Below are 22,396 nucleotides of genomic sequence, written 5' to 3' on the forward strand. Positions count from 1 at the left end.
GCCATTGTTCAATGTGAGGAAGCTTTGGTGGAAATCACTATCACATCCTCCAACAACAATGCAGTTCAATCATTGGCAAACCAATTCCCTAGGCCAACAATAGAAGCCAAATCTCCCGTTGAAGAACAAACCATTAGTTTGCTAATGGACAACCCAGATGCTGAGGAAGAAGAAGCTGAAAAAGAACAGAACAAAGCAAAGTTCATTCAGTTAGTGGTGAAGAATGATAATACTAGCCTAAGGCAGCTGAGGAAGTTGTTCAAGGAAAAACTCCAACTTAACCATAAGAAGATGGAAAATAATAACATCAACACAAAAGTTGTTGGAGGTGGCGTGAAAGTGAGAACTGCTTTACAACCAGTGCCGGAAAACAGAATGACCGTGCATTAAAAGTCTAGAAAGAGAGAGCATTGTGCATGGTTCAAACTGTGGTTTGCCTCATGTTATTGATTTTGTGTTTGTTTTATTCTTTCCATGATGTATTTTGAGAGGAGGGAAAAATGAGGTAAATGATTAATTTGTCTGAATTTTTGTTCATCAGTTCAATAATAAAAATGCTAGTAGTTTGTGTTTTAAAAAAAACAATACACTTACTGCAGCACCAAGATACAGGTTGTAGCCAAATTTCAGGAAAAAAATATATTCAGATTTTTGCATATCGAGAATTTGGTGAAACGCACCTTGAGTTTATTTACTCAACTAATCCACGAGAATTTGTGATATGAACACTCTTGGCAGAGGTCCATTGACTCCATCACCATCATCAGCAGCATTAGAAATGGAGGGAGGTGAAAACCAAAATGCTTTCAACTTTTTGGCTGGGAATGATAATTCTTCTTTTTGAGTATATCCAAAATACAGGTAAAATCTTGCTAATGAGTCAATCCCACGCCCATCCATCTAGTTCATCACAGAATACAAACACAACTTCAACATTAGTTACAGTAAAGAATTGATTGTTGAACCAACATCAAGCAGCTTTTTTTATTTAACAATGTTGACTCAACTTAATTAGTATGCATTGTACAATAGAAGTAGAAGGCATTGTACAAATGAAGTAGAGTACATTGTACAAATGAAGTAGAGTACTATTACAACTTCAACCATAATTATGTTCTACAGCCCAGCATTAGAAATTGAATAAAGAACCTTTGTTCACCTTTACCTAAAATACTAGCCTTTGTGTCCTCTCCACTTGATTTCTACTTTGGAATCATATTATTGTTAAACCATTTAATCACCCAAAAGCTTAAGCTGATGGGTTAAGATAAATTTTATATTGTATCACCTAGAATTCACTTCACTTTTGAACATAAGGACCTCCTCAACTATCTACTCACTTTTGAACATACAACCTTGATAGAACACAGATGTGGTGTTTCTATATTGATATTTGAAACTCAATGTTACAATAAAAAGAAAATTACATAGAAATTACAAACAACAAACAAAGAAACCCTCCTACTCCAAAACACAAATAAACAATTAAAAATACTACAATTAAAACCAAAAAGGATCATGAGCCTTCTGCTTCCCCTATCTCTCATGGAGTATTGCAGGCCCTTCCTTTTACTAAAAACTGCCTGCCCTTTCCCATCTCCCTCTCGTTCATTTAACTTCCTGTTTTAGATAACTGTCATCTTTTTTAAGTAACTATTGTTGGTTCCTAAAGTGCCTTATTTTTCTTTCTTCTATTATAAGTAAATAACAATGGTGGCCTAACAGACCTCCTAAACTATTCACTCTAGACCATGTTAAATCACCAATTCATCCAAAAACTTATGAGGTAAATGTAATATTATATCTTCTAACCATTGTCAACTTAAATTTGCTTTTGACCATAAGCAGTGGGTTTGCTGAAATTGAATGATGAATCCATAAAATAAAAATGAAGTTGAAAGTAGAAAAAATGGAAGGAAGAAAAATACCCCAAAAGTTCTAAAAGCAATATGATCATAACAAATAATGGAAGGAAAAATTTTGGCCGGTGGGGAGAAAAGGGAAGACATGGGGTTCGGTTTACAGGGATTTTTCTTAATAATTGCTGGAAGAACAAAGAGGTTTGTGAGGAGATTTAAGGGTAACCACAAGAATGGCAGAATGTTAAATCCCAAAAGACTAAATGGTCAATCGAATGTTTTAGGCAGTTTGATCTTTAGCTGTTTTCTTGCTACTTTATGGAAATGTTGTAGAAAGAGTAGAACGATGACATAGTTCACTTTGTTTCTCTACGTACAAAATAACCATTGACTTAAATCAAAGACATTGCACCACAAATGACCATTAGAAAACAATATACAATAGAAAGTATAAAAAATATGCAGAAATTGAAAATGAAATTGGAAGTAGAAAAAAAAATGGAAGGAAGAAAAATACCCCCAAAGTTCCAAGTGCAATATGATCATAACCAATTTGTATCACCATGAAAAGATCGAACAAGCTCCAAAATGGATTTTACAGTGCGATTCCAACTCACATAAGCAGTCTCTAGGAATGCCAAACCGTTTCTAAGAAAGGATCATCACAACCCATAACTTTAAATTCTTCAAAACAATGCAATGAAATCAGAGCAGAAAAAAACAGAACAACTCTAACCAACGATAACTGCAAAATAAACCTTATGGAAATGTTATAGAAAGAGTAGAACGATGACATGGTTCACTTTGTTTTTCTATTTACAAAATAACCAATGATTTAAAGGAAAGAATTTGCACCACAAATGACCATTAGAAAGCAATATACATAAAAAAGAATAAAAAATACGCAGAAATTGAAAATGAAAGTGAAAGTAGAAAACAAACTGAAGGAAGAAAAATACTCCAAAAGTTACAAATGCATTACGATTCGGAAAAATTTGTATCAACATGAACTGATCGAATAAGCTCCAAAATGGGTTTTGCAGTGGAGAGTGGGAAAAATTCTCGCCGGTGGGAAGAGAAGGGAAGACATGGGGTTCAGTTTACACAGATTTTTCTTAATGATTGTTGGAAGAACAAAGAGATTGTGAGGAGATTTAAGGGCAACGACAACAATGACAGAATGTTAAATCTCGAAAGACTAAATGGCCAATTGAGTCTTTAAGCCAGTTCGATCTGCCTGTTAGCTGGTTTCTTGCTTCTTTATGGAAATGGGGTAGAAAGAGTAGAATGATGATATAGTTAACTTTGTTTTTCTCTTTACAAAGTAGCCAATGACTTAAAAGAAAGACATTGCACAACTTGTGACCATTAGAAAATAATATACATAAGAAAGAATAAAAAATAAGCAGAAATTGAAAATGAAATTGGAAGTAGAAAAGAAATGGAAGAAAAATACCCCAAAACTTCAAAATGCAATATGATCATAACAAATTTGTATCATCATGAACAGATCGACCAAACTCCAAAACAGATTTTGCAGTGGGCTTCCGACTCAAATAAACAGCCTCCATGCTCACCAAAACGTTCCTAAGAAAGGATTCAGCTCCCTACCAACATGCATCACATCCCATAACTTTAATTTCTTCAGAAACAACGTAGTTAACTGAAGGTAAAAAAATCAGAACAAGAACACTAACCAACTTCTTAGGAATCAGCTCCCTACTACCTCCGAATGCGTCGGGTTCGTTCAGGATCAAAAGTTGCGTAGGGAAATCTTCACTCTTGGCTGAAGCAACAATAGCATGTAGAAAGTAGAAGAGTAAAGCTGGTTAGATCAGAATGCATCGGGTTCCTTCGGTATCAGAATTTGCGTAGGAAACTCTTCCCTCTTGGTTGAAGCAACAATTTCCAATAGAAAGTAGAAGAGTTAAACCAGTTAGATAAGAATGCGTCGGGTTCCTTCAGAATCAATACTTGCGTAGGAAACTCTTAACTCTTGGAGGAAGCAAAAATAACATGTAGAAACTCAAAAAGTTAAGTCGGTTAGGTCAAAATGCGTGAGTTCCTTCGGAATCAGAATTTTCGTAAGGAACTCTTCACTCTTGGTCGAAGTAGGAATAGCCCGTTGGAAATAGATGAGTTAACACTTCAAAAATACTTCCTATAAAAAGTTATTATATATAGGGACAATCTTCCTTTGTGTTTGGACTGCACCCATGCATTTATAGCACAGGAGCATTCCTTTAGATCACATCGTATCCTTTAGAGATCGCAGTTTGCTACCTTGATTTTCAACTTTTGTCGAGCCCTTTAGAGTTAGTTTGGTTTGAAATAGAGATTGTTGTCTTATGCGATCAAGGTTGTGAAATATCTCACTAGATTTTTTTTAATGGAACATTTGATTAGAGAGTAAGGGTTTTGAGAGGTCTTGGGAGGAGATTGAGACCATTGCTGGTTTAAGGCATTTGTTAGTTAAAAACATTACTTTATCCCGTATATCTAAGACAAGCCAAGCTTATTTTCTTCTTAAAACATACTATAATTAGTCAAACAAAAAAATGTTAATAGTCAAATACATTTTTTATTTGACAATTAATTGTGTTAATTACAACAATAACTATAAAAATTGGTTATCATCCTGTTTTGTTTAAAAATCAAATCAAGAGTTTAACTAAATGGAATGCACTACAATGATGATTCTGCTATTATCAGTAATACACAAACCTTGCATATTGAGTGATGAGGATCTCGAAGATTGACCAGTAGATTATCACTTTCAAAATCAAAGTGCACAATATTCTTTCTGTGCAGGTGTTCCATTCTAAAAGCCGCATCCATAGCAATCAAGAGGCGCTTCCACTTTTCAAGACTCCTGCATCAATTGTATTTATGCTTAATCTAAGGGTGAAGATACATTATACTGCAACTAACTTCTAACAAATTAAATTAAACGTATGAAAAATGAGAACAATTGTTACTTTTCATTCTTCAACAAAGCATTTTTGAGCGAACCATTGGCCATATATTCTGTTACTGTGGCCACAGATCTCCCAGGCCCATCAAGCACGACACCATAAAAAGTACCACATTTGGGTGGTGCAAATCAGCAAACTTAATTGCTTCATTCTAAAAATCTTCTCACTGGTACAATATAAAACAACAAAAAGGACTTGAGTCAAGGAACAAAAAGAAAAATACACGAATAACAAAAGAAAAGAAAAGCCAGTTGCTTAAAATGAACAACCTTGCGATCTTGTTTAGAAGGTTTCCCAGCAAAACACCTCTCATTGATTCGTTTTATAGCAACATCAGTCCCCTCCATTTTCCATGGTAAAAAGTGCCAAAGGTGCCGGACCCCAATTCTCTTAATTCTTCAAGGTCACTATTCTTTATTACCCGAAGGAAAGAAGAAAAAGAAAAAAAAAGATGTTCGGATGGACAATTTAAACATAAAGTGCAACCTTAAGGTTAAAAATGGAAAACTAAGTATTACCTGCAAGCGGCCAAGGCCTTTTGACATTGGAAAACCAGGATTTGCTTTACCTAAAAGTCTTGTCCTGCCATCGTGGGCAAACATGAAACAAGAATAATTATGGCAAAAAACGTGACATATTCCCGTTGAATAGCCAAATGAATGATGTGTATGTTGCATCTTGTTTTGGAGAATGTTCAGCATTGTATTGGTGTCTTATTTACACTTTGTATAAATCAGTCAGATGTCTTGAATGGTGCTTTTGCATTGCTTTGTTTGCATTCCACTCTCAGATAATGGAAGACAAAAAAATAATCCTCTTGTTTTACTTGTGTTTTAGTATGCTTCCTTTTATCCATTGTTTTTTTTAGTATGCTTCTGGTGTCAAAGTACCATCACATTTGTTGTAATTTATTGAGCTCTTTAGTTATTTTATTACTCTAGTTGAATGGCATAACTTTCGTTTAAATATACATTCAAATCTAATCTTACTTTAACCACTAGTATATGTATGTATACGTGTAAACAAAATCTTGTAATATTGTGTTATCTTATTAACTATGTTGTGAAGTTTATGTAACATTTCACTTGATTGTACTTTTTTTTAAAATAGGACATTTTTTTCATAATTTTTCAAACACAACTAATATCTACTTGGACTCCTTGTACTCCTTGTAAATGGAGTGTATTCTTGATTAACTTAAACACTTAAATTTTTTTACCACACATATCAATTACTAAAATTTCATAATATCAAAATTCAACATATCCATAAGTTAAAAAACATATTTTGTAATAATACTCGAAATTTGGGATGGGTAGTCTGGGTTGTTAGTGTTGTCAGTGTTAGAATACCCCTAGTGGTTTGTGTCAAAAAAGTCTCCTTTTAAAAGTTGAAAGATGCCCTTAAACTTTCGAAAACGGTTCAAAAATACCATTGTCTTTGGTTTTAGATGAAAGTCGCTAAAGTTTTGTTTAAAAAATAATCATCAACTATTGAAAAGTTCTGTTTAAAAAATATTGATGAATTATTGAAAGTTCCATAAATATCCTTTTAAGCTTAAAAAAAATTCAAAAAATATGTTCATCAATCCAATTCATACACCTATTTCTTTACACTTATAATAAAAAGCCCATAGAAAGTAGAGAACTTTTCACTCTTGCCTGAAGCTACAATAGCCCGTAGAAAGTAGGAGAGTTAAGCTTGTTAGGTTAGAATGCGTCGGGTTCGTTTGGGATCAAAACTTGCATCAGAACTCTTCACTCACGGTCGAAGCTACAATAGCTGGTAGAAAGTAGGAGAGGTAAGCCTATTAAGTCATAATGCATTGGGTTCTTTCAGGATCAAACTTTCGTAGGAAACTCTTCACTCTCGACCGAAGCCACAATAACTTGTAGAAAGTAGGAAAGATAAGTTGGTCAGGTCAAAATGCGTCGGGTTCCTTCCGTGTTAGTATTTGCGTAGGGAACTCTTCACTCTTGGTGAAAGCAACAATTTCCTGTAGAAAGAAGGTGAGTTGAAGCGATTAGATCATAATGCGATGGGTTCCTTCGGGATCAATACTTGCGTAGGGAACTCTTAACTCTTGGTGGAAGCAAAAATAGCCCGTAGAAAGTCGAAGATTTAAGCCAATTAGTTTAGAATGTGTCGAGTTCCTTCGGGTTCAAAATTTTCGTAGGGAACTCTTCACTCTTGGTCGAAGCAACAATGGCCGGTTGAAAGTAGAAGAGTTAAGCCAGTTAGGTCAGAATGCATGTTTGGTTCTTTAGATATCCGAACTTGCACAGGGAAATCTTCACTCATGGTCGAAGCAACAATAACCTGTAGAAAGTAGGAGAGTTAAGCTGGTTAGGTCAGAATGTGTCGGCTTTCTTTGGGATCAGAACTTGTGTCGGGAACTCTTCACTCTCGATTGAAGCCACAATAGCTCGTAGAAAGTAGGAGAATTAAGCCGGTTAGGTTAGTCAAAATGCATCGGGTTCTTTGGGATCATAACTTCTTCGACAACTCTTCACTCTCGGCCGAAGCCACAATAGCCCGTAGAAAGTACGGGAGTTAAGCCATTTATGTTAGAATGCATCGGGTTCCTCGAGAATCAGAACTTGCGTAGGAAACTCTTAACTCTTAGTCAAAGCAACAATAACGCATAGAAAGTCGGGGAGTTAAGCCGGTTAGGTCGGTATGCATCGGTTTCTTCGGAATCAAAATTTGCTTAGGGAACTCTTCACTTTTGGCTGAAGCAACAATAGCCCGTAGAAAGTAGGAGAGTTAAGCTGGTTAGGTCGGAATGCGTCGGGTTCACTTCGTATCAAAATTTTCGTAGGGAACTCTTCCCTCCTGGCCAAAGAAATAATTTCATATAGAAAGTAGGAGAGTTAAAGCGGTTAGATCAGAATGTGTCGGGTTCCTTCGGGATCCATACTTGCGTAAGGAACCCTTAACTCTTGGCTGAAGCAAAAAGAGCCTGTACAAAGTCGGATAGTTAAGCCAATTAGGTCAGAAATGCGTCGATTTCCTTCAGGATCAAAATTTTCGTAGGGAACTCTTCACTCTTGGTTGAAGCTTCAATAACCCGTTGGAAGTAAAAGAGTTAAGCCAGTTAGGTGAGAATGCGTTTAGATCTTTCAATATAAGAACTTGCGTAGGGAAATCTTCACTTATGGTCGACGCAACAATAGCCCGTAGGAAGTAGGAGAATTAACTCGGATAGGTCAGACTGCATCGAGTTCCTTTGGGATCAGAACTTGTGTCAGGAACTCTTCACTCTCAGTTGAAGCCACAATAGCCCATAGAAAGTAGGAGAGTTAAGCCGAATATGTTAAAAGCATCGGGTTCCTTCCTGACCAGAAATTTCATGGAACTCTTCACTCTCGGCTAAAGCCACAATAGCCTGTAGAAAGTAGGAGAGTTAAGCCAGTTAGGTCAAAATGCATTTGGTTCCTTCGATATTAGAACTTGCATAGGGAACTCTTAACTCTTGGTCGAAGCAACAATAGCCCATAAAAAGGTTGAGAGTTAAGCCGGTTAGGTCGGTCGGAATGCGTCGGGTTCCTTCAGGATCAAAATTTGCGTAGGGAATGCTTTCTTGGCCGAAGCAACAATAACTTGTAGAAAGTAGGAGAGTTAAGCTGGTTAGGTCAAAATGTGTCAGGTTCCTTCAATATCAGAATTTCCATAGGGAACTCTTCCCTCTTGGCCGAAGCAATACTATAGAAAGTAGGAGAGTTAAAGTGGTTAAATCATAATTCATTGGGTTCCATCGGGACCAATACTTTCGTAGGGAACTCTTAACTCTTGGTGGAAGCAAAAATAGCCTGTAGAAAGTAAGAGAATTAAGACGGTTAGGTCAGAATGCATCGAGTTCCTTTGAAATCAGAATTTTCGTAGGGAACTCTTTACTATTGGCCGAAGCACAATAGCTCGTTGGAAGTAGAAAAGTTAAGCCAGTTGGGTCAGAATGCATTTGGTTCTTTCGATATCAGAACTTGCATAGGAAAATCTTCACTCATGGTGAAAGCAATAATAGCTCGTAGAAAGTAATAGAGTTAAGCTGGTTAGGTTAGAATGCATCGAGTTCCTTTGGTATCATAACTTGTGTCAGGAACTCTTCCCTCTTAGCTGAAGCCACAATAGCCCATAGAAAGTATGAGAGCTAAGCAAAATAGGTTAAAATGCGTCGGGTTCCTTCCAGATCAGAACTTGTGTTGGGAACTTTTCACCCTCGGTTGAAGCCACAATAGACCATAGAAAGTAGGAGAGTTAAGCCGAATAGGTTAAAATGCATCTAGTTCCCTCGAGATCAGTACTTTCATCAACAACTCTTCACTCTCGACTAAACCCACAATAGCCCGTAGAAAGTAGGAGAGTTAAATCGGTTAGGTCAGAATGCGTCGGGTTCCTTTAGGATCAGAACTTGCTTAGAGAACTCTTCACTCTTGGTCGAAGCCACAATAGCCCGTAGAAAGTAGGGGAGTTAAGACGGTTGGGTCAGAATGCATCGGGTTCCTTCAGAATAAGAACTTGCATATAGAACTCTTAACTCTTGGTCGAGGCAACAATAGGTCGTTGGAAGTAGAAGAGTTAAGCTAGTTCGGTCAAAATGCATTCGGTTCTTTCGATATTAGAACTTGCGTAGGAAAATCTTCACTCATGGTCGAAGCAACAATAGCCCATAAAAAGTAGAAGAGTTAAGCATATTAGGTCAGAATGTATAGAGTTCCTTTGAGATCAGAACTTGTGTCCGGAACTCTTCACTCACGGCCGAAGCCACAATAGCCCATAAAAAGTAAGAGAGTTAAGCCGATCAGGTTAGAATGCGTCTGGTTCCTTCGTGATCAGAACTTGTTGGTGAACTCTTCACTCTCGACCAAGCAACAATAGCCTGTAGAATGTAGGAGAATTAAGTCGGATAGCTCAGAGTGCGTAGGGTTCCGTCCGGATCAAAACTTTCATAATGAAATCTTCACTTATGGTCGAAGCAACAATAACATGTAGAAAGTAGGAGAGTTAAGCCGATTAGGTTAGAATGCGTCGAGTTGCTTTGGGATTAGAACTTGTGTGAGGAACTCTTCACTCTCGGCCGAAGCCACAATAGCCCGTAGAAAGTAAAAGAGTTAAGCTGGTTTGATTAAAATGAATCGGGTTCTTTTAGAATCAGAACTTGTTCGTGAACTCTTCACTCTCGGCTGAACCTACAGTAGCCCGTAAAATGTAGGAGAGTTAAGCCGAAAAGCTCAAAGTGTGTCAGGTTCCTTCCGAATCAGAACTTTTATCGGGAACTCTTCACTCTCGGCTAAAGCCACAATACCCCATAGAAAGTACGAGAGTTAAGTCGGTTAGGCAAAAATGCATCGGGTTCCTTCGTGATCAAAACTAGCGTAGAGAACTTTTCACTCTTTGGTCGAAGCCATAATAACCCGTAGCATGTAGGAGAGTTAAGCTGGTTAGTTCAGAATGTGTTGGGTTCCTTCGAGATCAGAACTTGTGTGGAGAACTCTTCAATCTTTGTCGAAGCCATAATAACCCATAGAAAGTAGGAGAGTTAAATCGATTAGGTCAGAGTGCATCGGGTTCCTTCGAGACATGAACGTGCATTAGGTACTCTTCACTCTTGGATGAAGCAATAACAGCCCATAGAAAGTTAGAGAGATAAGTTGATTAGGTCGCAATGCATCGGGTTCCTACGGGATCAAAACTTGCGTAGGGAACTTTTCACTTTTGGTTGTAGTAACTATAGCCGGTAGAAAGTAGGAGAGTTAAGCGGGTTAGGTCAAAATCCATCGGGTTCCTTTGAGTTCAGAACTTGCGTAAAGAACTTTTCACTTCGCCGAAGCCACAATAGGCCGTAGAAAGTAGGAAAGTCAAGCCGGTTAGGTCAGAATGCATCGGGTTCCTAAATTGCATAAGGAACTCTTCACTCTTGGTTGAAGCAACAATAGCCTGTAGAAAGTTGGATAGTTAAGCTAGTTAGGTCAGAATACGTCAGGTTCCTTCAGAATCAAAGCTTGCGTAGAGAACTCTTCACTCTTGGCTGAAGCAACAATAACCGGTAGAAAGTAGGAGAGTTAAGCTGGTTAGGTTGGAATGTATCAAGTTCTTTACGTATCAGAATTCACATAGGGAACTTTTTACTCTTGGCCAAAGCATCAATTTCTGTAGAAAGTAGGAGAGTTAAAGTGGTTAGGTCAGAATGCGTCGGGTTCCTTCGGGATCGATAGTTGTATAGGTAACTCTTCACTCTTGGCCGAAGCAACAATAGCTAGTTGAAAGTAGAAGAGTTAAGCCAATTAGGTCAGAATGCGTTGGGTTCCTTCGATATCAGAACTTGCGTAGGAAAATATTCACTCACGGCCGAAGCAACAATAGCCTGTAGAATGTAGGAGAGTTAAGCCGATTAGGTCAAAATTCGTTGGGTTCTACGGTATTCAACTTTTCCTTCCTTACACTTCTTTTTTTCTTGTTCATTTTATTGATATTTTTTACCACAACTCATCAGATAGGAATTGATAACCGTTTTCTTTTTTAGAACTGTTTTCTTTTTATTTTAAAAATTAAACATATATACAATGCTTGCACTTTTAAGATTAGTGGCGATTTAAGAAGAATGATGATGGTTCATTCGTGACTTTCATTTGTGGTTCTAGGCCTCTAAAATTTTTTTCAATTACAATACTATGACGTCAAATAACTGTCGCGAAAAGTATTATCCGAAAAGTTTCGCCTTTTCCCGCGCGTTTTTTTTCCTTTTGTGATAATTTTTTTTCCTCCCTCCATTTTGTGATATAAACAACTGTCGTAGTAGATAATTTTTGTTGTAGTGTTACTACATTTGGAACTTGACAAAAACCTGTTTGCTAGATGATCCCTTATATGACTCAATTTCTTTTTCCTAGTGTTTTTATTCACTTATAAAGTCATTTCAAACACAATACTATACATTTGATTTGTGAACTTTAGTCACTATGGTTTCTTTACCTATGCATTGCCAAATCAAGCACTATACCATAAAACTTCTAGGACTAACTTATGAATTGATCAATTAAAATGACATGATTTGCACTATAGACGCCTTTTGCACACCACTTAGGTTGGTTTAGCACTATAGTTCTTGTCTTATTTACCATTTTTGGTCGTTAATTCCTTCTTTGTTTTTCAATTTTTGGTAGTTTATGAGTTAAGAAAGCTCACACTTAAGCATTGTTTGATAGTCTTTACAGCCTAAGCACCTCTTGGACACTACATAGGTTGGTTGGCACTATAGTTGATGCACTTGCACACTTGGTTTCCATTTAAGGTCCTTAAGTCCTTTTTGGTCACTTTTTGGTAGGTTATGTGTTGGAAATTGATAAGAAACCCCTAGGCATTGGATCTAAGAATCATGTTAAACAACAAGACTCAAAGAACACAACCCCACTAGCCACAAAACCAATTTGATTTCAACCCCTAAGATAGGCTACATACAAATTGCTTAGATGATCTAAGAAACCAAGGATCGAACAAAATTAGAAACTCCCATCAATCCTTAATCTTCAAAACACTCCACAAGTAAGGTAGATCAATTCTCACTTGAATGCTTCAAATGTTTGTGCATTCTATCACAACAGACAAGAACAAAATTCTACATTCTAGAATTTTCAGATTTCTTTCATCCCAAATTCTTCTTTTTAAATGTGGAAAAATTACAACCCTATTTATACTAATTAAAATATGAAATGAAAGGTCAAAACATTTAATTTGATAACCTTTCAACTAACATAATAACTAAAAACACATAAACATTATTTCTTAAACATTTAAATTTATGACTTTTGAGTTGCCCAAAATAACTCTTCAACTTCCAAGCATTGCATCTACTCAACTTCTTCATTTGATTCAATCATGATTTCTTGATCCATATCAGGAATGCTCACAGTTAAACATTCTTGGTTTGTCTTTAAACCTTAGGCACCTTTTGGACACTACTTGGGTTGGTCTGGCACTATAGTTGTTGCTTTTGTGCACTTATTTTCATTTTGGGTCGTTAAGTCCTTTTTTCTGACATTTTGGTAGATTTTGAGTTGAGAAAGCTCACACTTAAGCATTCTTTGGTTGTGTTTATATAATAGGCACGTTTTTTAAACTACTTAGGTTTGTTTGGCACTATAATTATTGCACATGCGCACTTGGTTGCCATTTCGGGTCGTTAAGTTATTTTTTCAGATATTTTGGTAGGATATGAGTCGACAAAGCTCACACTTACAAGTTCTTGGGTTGCATTTACAGCTTAGGCACTTTTTGGACACTACTTAGGTATGTTTCGCACTATAGTTGTTTCACTTAGGCACTTGGTTGCCAATTGGGGTCGTTAAGTTTTTTTTTTTTACATTTTTGTTTGTTATGAGTCGAGAAAGCTCACACTTAAATATTATTTGGTTGCGTTTATAGCTTACGCAACTTTTGGATACTACTTAGGTATGTTTGACATTTTATTTGTTGCTCTTGGGCACATGCTTGCCATTTCGAGTCGTTAAATCATTTTTTCTGACTTATCGGTAGGTTATGAGTCGGGAAAGCTCACACTTAAGCATTCTTTGGTTGTCTTTAAACCTTAGTCACCTTTTAGACACTAATTAGGTTGTTTTAACAGCATATTTGTTTAACTTACGCACTTGGTTGAAATTTTTGTTCATCAAGTCCTTTTTTGTGATTTTTTGGTAGCTTATGAGTTAAGAAAGCTCACACTTAAGCATTCAATGGTTGCCTTTACAACTTAACACCGTTTGGATAGTAGTTAGGTTGGTTTGACACTATAGTTATTGAATTTGGGCACTTGGTTGCCATTTCGGGTTGTTAAGTCATTTTTTTCTCATTTTTTCGTAGCTTATGAGTTGGAAAAGCTCACAGTTAAGCATTGTTTTGGTTGATTTTAAGCCTTATGCACCTTTTGGACACTAGTTAGGTTAGTTTGGCACTATATTTGTTGCACTTGGGCACTTGGTTGCAATTCGAGTCGTTAAGTCCTTTTTTCTAACATTTTGGTAGGTTATAAGTAGAGAAAGTTCACACTGAAGCATTCTTTGATTGCATTTACAACGTAGGCACCTTTTGGACACTACCTAGGTTGGTTTGGCATTATAGCTGTTGCACTTGGACACTTGATTTCCACTTCAGGTCGTTAAGTCCTTTTTCTCACATTTTTTAAAGTTATGATTTGGAAAATCTCACACTTAAGCATTTTTTTTGCTGTCTTTAAACCTTAGGAACCTTTTGGACATTAATAAGGTTTCTTTGGCACCATAGTTGTTGCACTTTGGCACTTGGTTGCAATTTCGGGTTGTTAAGTCCTTTTTTCTAACTTTTGTTAGGTTATGAGTCGGGAAAGCTAACACTTAAGCATTCTTTTGTTTCCTTTACAGCTTACGCACCTTGGTTTGGCACTATAGTTGTTGTACCTTGGCATTTGGTTGTCATTCGGGTTGTTAAATTCTTTTTTCTAACTTTTTAGTTGGTTATGAGTCTAGAAAGCTCACATTTAAGCATTCTTTGGTTTTCTTTAAAGCTTAGGCACCTTTTGGACACTACTTAGGTTTATTTGGCACTATAGTAGTTGCATTTGGGCACTTGGTTGCGATTTTAGGTTGTTCAGACCTTTTTTTCTCACTTTTTGGTAGCTTATGCATTGGAAAAGCTCACAGTTAAGCATCGTTTGGTTGTCTTTAAATCTTAGGCACATTTTGGACACTAGTTAGGTTTGTTTGGCACTATAGTGTTGCATCTGGACACTTGGATGCAATTTGTGTCGTTAAGTCCTTTTTTCTAATATTTGAGTAGGTTATGAGTAGAGAAAGCTAACACTTAAACATTCTTTGTGTTGGAATTTATGTCCTAAAACAGAACAAGAATTCTAACCAACGATAACAAAAAAATCCACCTTAACCCTTGATCCATGCCGTCCATTGGGAGGTACAGCACTGGACATGATTGAGAACTATCGGTTCCCAGCCGCAAGTTTCGACATCGACAAAGATTTTCCAAGGGAAATGAAAATTTTGGAAATGGGTAGTGAAGAAAAATAAGGTTGAAAGGATTTGTTTGGAGAGTGGACAAAATTATGACCGATGTGGAGAAAAGGGAACATATGGGGTTCGGTTTACAGGGATTTTTCTTAAGGATTGTTGGAATAACAAAGAGATTGTGAGGAGATTTAAGGGCAACGACAAGAATGGAAGAATGTTAAATCCCAAAAGACTAAATGGCCAATTGAATGTTTAAGTAGATTGCTTTGCCTGTTAGCTGTTTTCTTGCTTCTTTGCGGAAATGGGGTAGAAAGAGTAGAACGATGACATAGTTCACTTTGTTTTTCTCTTTACAAAGTTGCCAATGACTTAAAAGAAAGACATTGCACAACAAGACCATTAGAAAATAATATACGTAAGAAAGAATACAACGTAAGCAGAAAAGAAATGGAAGAAAAATCCCAAAACTTCAAATGCAATATGATCATAACAAATTTGTATCATCATGAACAATCGAACAAACTCCAAAACAGATTTTGCAGTGGGCTTCCGACTCAATAAAACAGCCTCCATGCTTGCCAAAATGTTCCTAAGAAGTGACAACCATTTCACAACAAGTAGCCATGACTTAAAGAAAGATATTGCACAACAAGTGACCATTAGAAAATAATAAACAGAAGAAAGAATAAAAAGATAAGCGGAAATTGGAAGAAGAAAAGAAATGGAAGAAAAATACCCCAAAATTTCAAAATGCAGTATGATCATAACAAAATCATGGACAGTTCGAACAAACTCCAAAACAGATTTTGCAGCGGGCTTCCGACTCAGATAAACCGCCTCCATGCTCCCCAAAACATTCCCAAGAAAGGATTCAGCTCCCTACAAAAAACAATGTAACTAACTCAAGGTAAAAAAAAAAAAAAAAAACAGAACAAGAACACTAACCAACTTTCAAGGAATCAGCTCCCTGCCAACATGCATCACACCCCATAACTTTAATTTCTTCAAATAGAAAGGATTTAACTCAAAGTAAAAAAAAAACAGAACACGAACTCTAACCAATAAAATAGAAAAACCAACGCTTACCTTGATCCTTGCCGTCCATCGGAGGTTCAGCACTGGACATGATCGAGAACATTCGGTTCCCAGCCAAGGTTTGGCCATCGACAAAGATTTTCAGAGGGAAATGAAATTTTTGGAAATGGGTAGTGAACAAAAGTAAGGCTGAATGATGATTTTGTTTGGAGAGTGGGGAAAAATTCTGGCGAGTGAGGAGAAAAGGGAATACATGGGGTTCGGTTTACAGGAATTTTTCTTAACGATTGTTGGAAGAACAAAGAGATGTGAGGAGATTTAAGGGTAACGACACAAATGCAGAATGTTAAATCCAAAAAGGGCGAAATGGCCAATTGAATATTTAAGGAAGTTTGATCTGCCTGCTAGCTGTTTTCTTGCTTCTTTATGGAAATGTTGCAGAAAGAGTAGAACGGTGACATAGTGCATAATGTGTTTCTCTTTACAAAGTAACCAATGACTTACAAGAAAGACACCACACAACAAATGACCATTGGAAAACAATATACATATGAAAACTAAAAAATTTTGCAGAAATTGAAAATGAAACTGGAAGTAGAAAAGAAATGGAAGAAAATACCCTAAAAGTTGCAAGTGCAATAGGATCATAACAATTGGTATCATCACGAACAGATAGAACAAACTCCAAAACAGATTTTGCAGTGGGCGTCCAACTAAAATAAACAGCATCCATGCTCGCCAAACGTTTCTAAGAGTGACACCATTTCACAACAAGTAGCCAATGACTTAAAAGAAAGCTATTGACAACAAGTGACCATTAGAAAAATATACAGAAGAAAGAATAAAAAGATAGGCAGAAATTGGAAGAAGAAAAGAAATGGAAGAAAAATACCCCAAAACTTCAATGCAGTATGATCATAACAAATTTGATCATCATGGACAGATCGGAACAAAACTCCAAACAGATTTTGCAGCAGGCTTCCAACTCAAATAAACAGCCTCCATGCTCCGCCAAAACGTTCCTAAGAAAGGATTCAGCTCCCTACCAATAAATTTTAAAGTATATGTAAATTTTAGATATTAAGTAAAAAAGAGAATCTGTAAGTTGAATTTTAATCGGTAAGAATATGGATGTCTAGAAACAAATTTTTAATTTTTTAAAGTTGATTGATAATTATTTGATTTCTTTAAATTCAACAACAACTAAAATTCGATAAGAGAAGGCTGTCACATGCTTGAGTATGTGTTGAATCAAATATGGACTCTCGGCAAGGGTGTATCTTGGCCATATAATTTCGGGCAAGGGTGTAGAGGTTGATCCCGAGAAAATTAGATCTATCAAAGAATGGCCCGTGCCCACTAATGTCCGTGAAGTTCGTGGATTTCTTGGGTTGACAGGATATTATCGAAGTTTTGTAATGAATTATGGAAGTGTGGCTGCTCCTTTGACTCAACTATTGAAGAAAGGAGCATATGAATGGACTGTTGCAGCTGCTGAAGCTTTTGAGAATTTAAAGATGGCTACGATGACTCTTTCAAACTTAGCACTGCCAGATTTTTCTTACCATTTGAAAATAGAGACCGATGCTTCTGGATACGGGGTAGGTGCTGTCTTAATTCAAAATCATCGGCCAATTGCTTATTTTAGCCAGACATTAGCTATGAGGGATCGTGCTAAACCAGTTTATGAACGGGATTAATTAATGGTTGTAGTTTTGGCTGTGCAACGCTGTAGACCTTATCTTTGGGCAAGAGGTTTGTAGTGAAAACTGATCAACGATCATTGAAACTTTTATTGGAACAAAGGGTTATCCAACCTCAACATCAGAGGTGGATTGCTAAGCTTCTTGGCTACAATTTTGATGTCGTGTATAAACGCGGGACTAGAAAACAAAGCAGGCAGATGCCTTGTCTCGTGTCCCTCCTACTGCCCAACTTAATCAACTTACTGTTGAGATCAGTTAAATTGGCAGTCCCCAACACTGAAGTTGACCCTAAATTAGTCCCAGAAATTAATGGGATGGATCTGAATTTCTTGTTCAATGATGAAGATATTCTCCCTATTAAAATTCCCCTGGATTTGCCTAAAGATTTAGTGTCTATAGTCGGTGATTGTGGAATCATTCTGGCTTAAATTAGATGTGCGCCTTTTCCTCCTCCCCAGTCATTATTAAGGTTGTCTTCTGGAACACTAAGGGTTTGAACGACTCCTCTAAACGTGCAGCACTTAAAAAATTCATCAACAATTGTAGTCATGATTCAAGAATCTAAGAAGGACACCTTGAACTCGGCTTTTATAAAATCATTGTGGAGTTCTAAGGATATTGGCTGGGATTATGTGGCTTCTATTGGATCTTCTGGGGAATTCTTACCATGTGGGACAACAGTAAAATATCTGTAACAGAGGTCATTAAAAGACGCCTCTCTTAGTCAATCAAATGCCTCACTTTGTGCAAAAAGGTTTGTTGGATCACAAATGTCTATGGCCCTTGTGGTTGCAGAGAAAGGAAATTGGTTTGGCCCGAATTGTCTTCCTTGGCTGATTGTTCGACCGTGGCCTGGTGCATAGGTGGGGATTTTAATATCACTCGTTGGGCCCGGGAAAGATTTCCTTTTGGCAGAAAGTACTAGAGGAATGTCATTATTCAATAAGTTTATTCACATGGTTTCTCTCATGGAAATTCCATTGCAAAATGGAAGGTTCACTTGGTCTAGAGACGGTAATTCTCCTTGAAGATCATTATTAGACAGATTCTTCATAAATCAGATGTGGGATGTTTGTTTTGAAAATTCTCGGGTTTCTCGAAAAGCACGCATCTTCTCGGATCACTTTCCTTTATTCTTGGAGGCTGGTTCTTTTCTTTGGGGTCCCTCTCCTTTTCGGTTTTGTAACAGCTGGTTGGTGTCCAGTGATTCTAATCAGATTATTGTTGAAACAGTGAGCAACTCTAACTTCCAGGATGGGCTGGTTTCATTCTTCATGAGCAGTTGAGATCAGTTAAATTGGCAGTAAAAGCTTGGAATATTGCTGCGCAAGCTAAGGTAAAAAAAACAGAGAAATCCTTGATGTCAAAATTAGAAAAATATGATTCTGTGGCTGAGTTGATTGGATTAAATCAAGAAGAGTTGAATTCTAGAGTTGCTTTGCAAGCGGAATTACTTAGTATTTATCAAAACGAAGAGCGTAATTTTTATTCAGAAGAGTAAACTCAATTGGCTTTCGGGTGATGAGAATACGGGCTTCTTCCACCGTTTCTAAATGCGAAAAAAAGAAGAGAACCTCATAACTGAATTAAAAAATGATGATGGGTTGTCTCGACTTCATTCCTGCGACATTGAAAGGCTTGTGCTGGAATTTTTGAGTCACTTTATACCAGAATTCCGGGGGACAGATTCATCCCTATTAACAGTAATTGGTCTTGTGTTTCCTCAATCAGAATGAGGCTCTTGTTACCCAATTTTCAGTGGAGGAGATCTTTAAGGCGTTAAAGCACTTGGCAACAATAAAGCTTCCGAGCCCGGATGGCTTCACAGTGAAGTTCCTAATCACCCAATGGTCTATTTTCAAGGATATCTTCAAATCACTAATGTCTGATTTCCACAGAAATGGAAGATTAGATGCTTGCATCCAAGAAAACTTCATTTGTTTAGTGCAGAAAAAAGAGAATGTGACTCTAGTCAAGGATTTCCGTCCAATCAGCCTTACTACGTTAGCATACAAGGTTGTTGCAAAGGTTTTATCTGAACGTCTAAAACAAGTTATGGATGCAATTATAAGCCCCACTCAAAGCGCCTTTATTGAAGGTAGGCAAATTCTTGACCCAATATTAATTGCTAACGAGGCCGTGGAAGATTATAGGGCAAAACGGAAAAAAGGATGAATTTTAAAACTTGACTTGGAAAAAGCCTTCGATAGGGTGAATTGGAACTTTTTAGACAAAAATTTATCTTTGAAAAAGTTTAGTTCAAAATGGATATCATGGATAATGGGCTGCCTAAAAAATCCAAAGTATTCAGTCTTCATCAATGGTAAGCCTAGAGGCCGGATAACAGCATCTAGAGGTATCCGCCAAGGGGACCCCCTCTCCCCCTTTTTATTCCTCCTAGTAAGTGAGGTTTTAGGAGAAATCATAAACAAGCTTCATATTAACAGCCAGTTTGAAGGTTTCCTTGTTGGCAAAGACTTGATCCACCTCCCTTTGCTTCAATTTGTCGATGATACTCTTCTCTTTTTATTCCAGCTTCCGATTATATATTTAGGTCTCCCTTTGGGAGGCTACCCTCGACAAAAGTCTTTTTGGCAACCAGTCATTGATCGAATTCACAAGAAACTTGAAAGGTGGAAAAGATATAACATCTCTAGAGGCGGAAGACAAACCTTATGCAACTCAGTTCTGGTTAGCCTTCCTACATACTACCTACTTTATTTTCTGTACCTGAAAATGTGGCTGCCTCTTTGTTAAAGTGAGTTTTCGGAGTGAAGGAAAAGGTCTGCAATACTCCTTGAAAGACAGGGGAAGCAGAAGATTGGTGTTCTATATTCTGGTTTGCTTATTAGTATTTTGTTGTTCGGAATTTTGGATTAGGAGGTTTTCTTTGTTTGATGTTTGTGAATTATATGTAACGTGACTCATTTTCTGAGGTTCACGGTTTGCTTATGTTGTAAGTTGTGTTTGAATTGTCAATATAATAGAAACACTACATCAGTGTTCTATCATGATGTCATCCTTGGAATGCAATGGCTGCACACGTTGGGGTAACTGAAGTGGATTGGCGGAAACTCACTTTAACTTTCATACAAAATGAAAAGAATGTTGTTATAAGGGGTGACCCGAGTTTGACAAAGACTAGAGTGAGTCTGTAACACATGATGGAGACATGGACACCATCTGATTACGGTTTCTTGACAAATGTCGAGCTATGGAGGGAGGAATGACATTTACCGAACTATATGGAAGGAAAGATGGGAAGTGCTTGTTAGTTGGAAAGGAATACCACCTCATGAGGCTACATGGGAGAATTGTGATGATGTTACACAAAAGCTTCCTCATTTCCCACCTTGTGAACAAGGTGTCTTTGGAGAGGGAGAGTAATGATAGACCACCAATTGCAATACAATATAGCAGAAGAAAGACAAGTGGAATTGCACGTGCACAGGTGATGGAATTGGAGGAAGTGGAAACCACCTTAGTGGGGACAACAGTTAGTTACAGGGGGAGGTTAAAAGGGAGAGATGGAAGGAAAGATGGGGGTTGGTTAATCAGTTTCTGGAAGTGGAGGGGCTGTATTTTCTGGAGAGCAGAATTACAGAAGTTGTTCAGTTACTTTAATCTTAGAAAGTGTTTTCCATTATCGTAAACTACTTTTGATGTTTGAATGTTTTATTTTGTACTTGGTTATTGTCTGTAATAGTACTTATTTGTTCTGTGTTTTCAAGACTGGTTTGAGTATTGTATTCTGTAATAGTTTGGTTGCTTAATGAACAAATAAGAACCATTACTTGGTGTTCTATCAGCTTCTCAATCAAGCATTCACATCTCAATAAGGTATCATACATGCAATCAAACAATCACAACATACATACCATTTACTCAAAACGACCTAAAACATGCTCAAAACGTGTCTAAGTTTCACTTGAACTTTCAAAACGACCTAAAACAGCTTACGTGTAGGTTCGTAACTCATAACCTACGAAAAAAGTTCAAACATTGTGAAAAAAGCACTACAAGACCCAAAATGGCAACCAAGTGTGTAAGTGCAACAAACTTAATTCAAACCAACCTAAAACGTGCTCAAAACGTGTCTAGGTATTACTTGAGTTTTCAAAACGACCTAGCAAATCCTAAGTGTAAGTTCGTAACTCATAATCTACCAAAAAGGTTGAAAAAAGCATTTCAAGACCAAAAATGACAACCATGTGTGTAAGTGCAACAAACTCAATCTAACCTAAAATGAATTCAAAACGTGTGTAAGTATCACTTGAATTTTCAAAACGACCAAGCAATGCTTAAGTGTAAGTTTGTAACTCACAACCTACCAAAATTTCAAAATGTGTGAAAAAAGTACTTCAAGACCCAACATGTCAATCAAATGTGTTTTAAACTTAGTTTCAAACCAACCTAAAACGAGTTCAAAACGTGTCTAAGTTTCACTTGAACTTTCAAAACGACCTAAAACAGCTTACTTGTAGATTCATAACTCATAACTTACGAAAAAAGTTCAAATAGTGTGAAAAAAGCACTACAAGACCCTAAATGGCAACCAAGTGTGTAAGTGCAACAAACTTAGTTTCAAACCAACCTAAAACGTGCTCAAAACGTGTCTAGGTATTACTTGAGTTTTCAAAACGACCTAGCAAATCCTAAGTGTAAGTTCGTAACTCATAATCTACCAAAAAGGTTGAAAAAAGCATTTCAAGACCAAAAATGACAACCAAGTGCAACAAACTCAATCTAACCTAAAATGTATTCAAAACGTGTGTAAGTATCACTTGAATTTTCAAAACGACCAAGCAATGCTTAAGTGTAAGTTTGTA

General features: G+C 37.0%; 1 long non-coding RNA gene across 1 annotated transcript in view; it reads right to left on the reverse strand.

Moving 5' to 3' along the window:
- Positions 1-3,497: 3,497 nt before the first annotated feature.
- The window catches only part of LOC116404956, a 39,241-nt gene continuing 20,342 nt past the window's right edge, over positions 3,498-22,396 (reverse strand). The window contains exons 2-6 of the long non-coding RNA XR_004217976.1: positions 5,353-5,416; positions 5,104-5,246; positions 4,838-5,000; positions 4,584-4,731; positions 3,498-3,645 (exon numbers count right to left, since the gene is read on the reverse strand). This is a non-coding gene — a long non-coding RNA (uncharacterized LOC116404956). The remainder of the gene's footprint in view (positions 3,646-4,583; positions 4,732-4,837; positions 5,001-5,103; positions 5,247-5,352; positions 5,417-22,396) is intronic.

The sequence above is a fragment of the Cucumis sativus genome, chromosome 7 (assembly GCF_000004075.3).
Source record: "Cucumis sativus cultivar 9930 chromosome 7, Cucumber_9930_V3, whole genome shotgun sequence".
Taxonomy (NCBI): domain Eukaryota; kingdom Viridiplantae; phylum Streptophyta; class Magnoliopsida; order Cucurbitales; family Cucurbitaceae; genus Cucumis; species Cucumis sativus.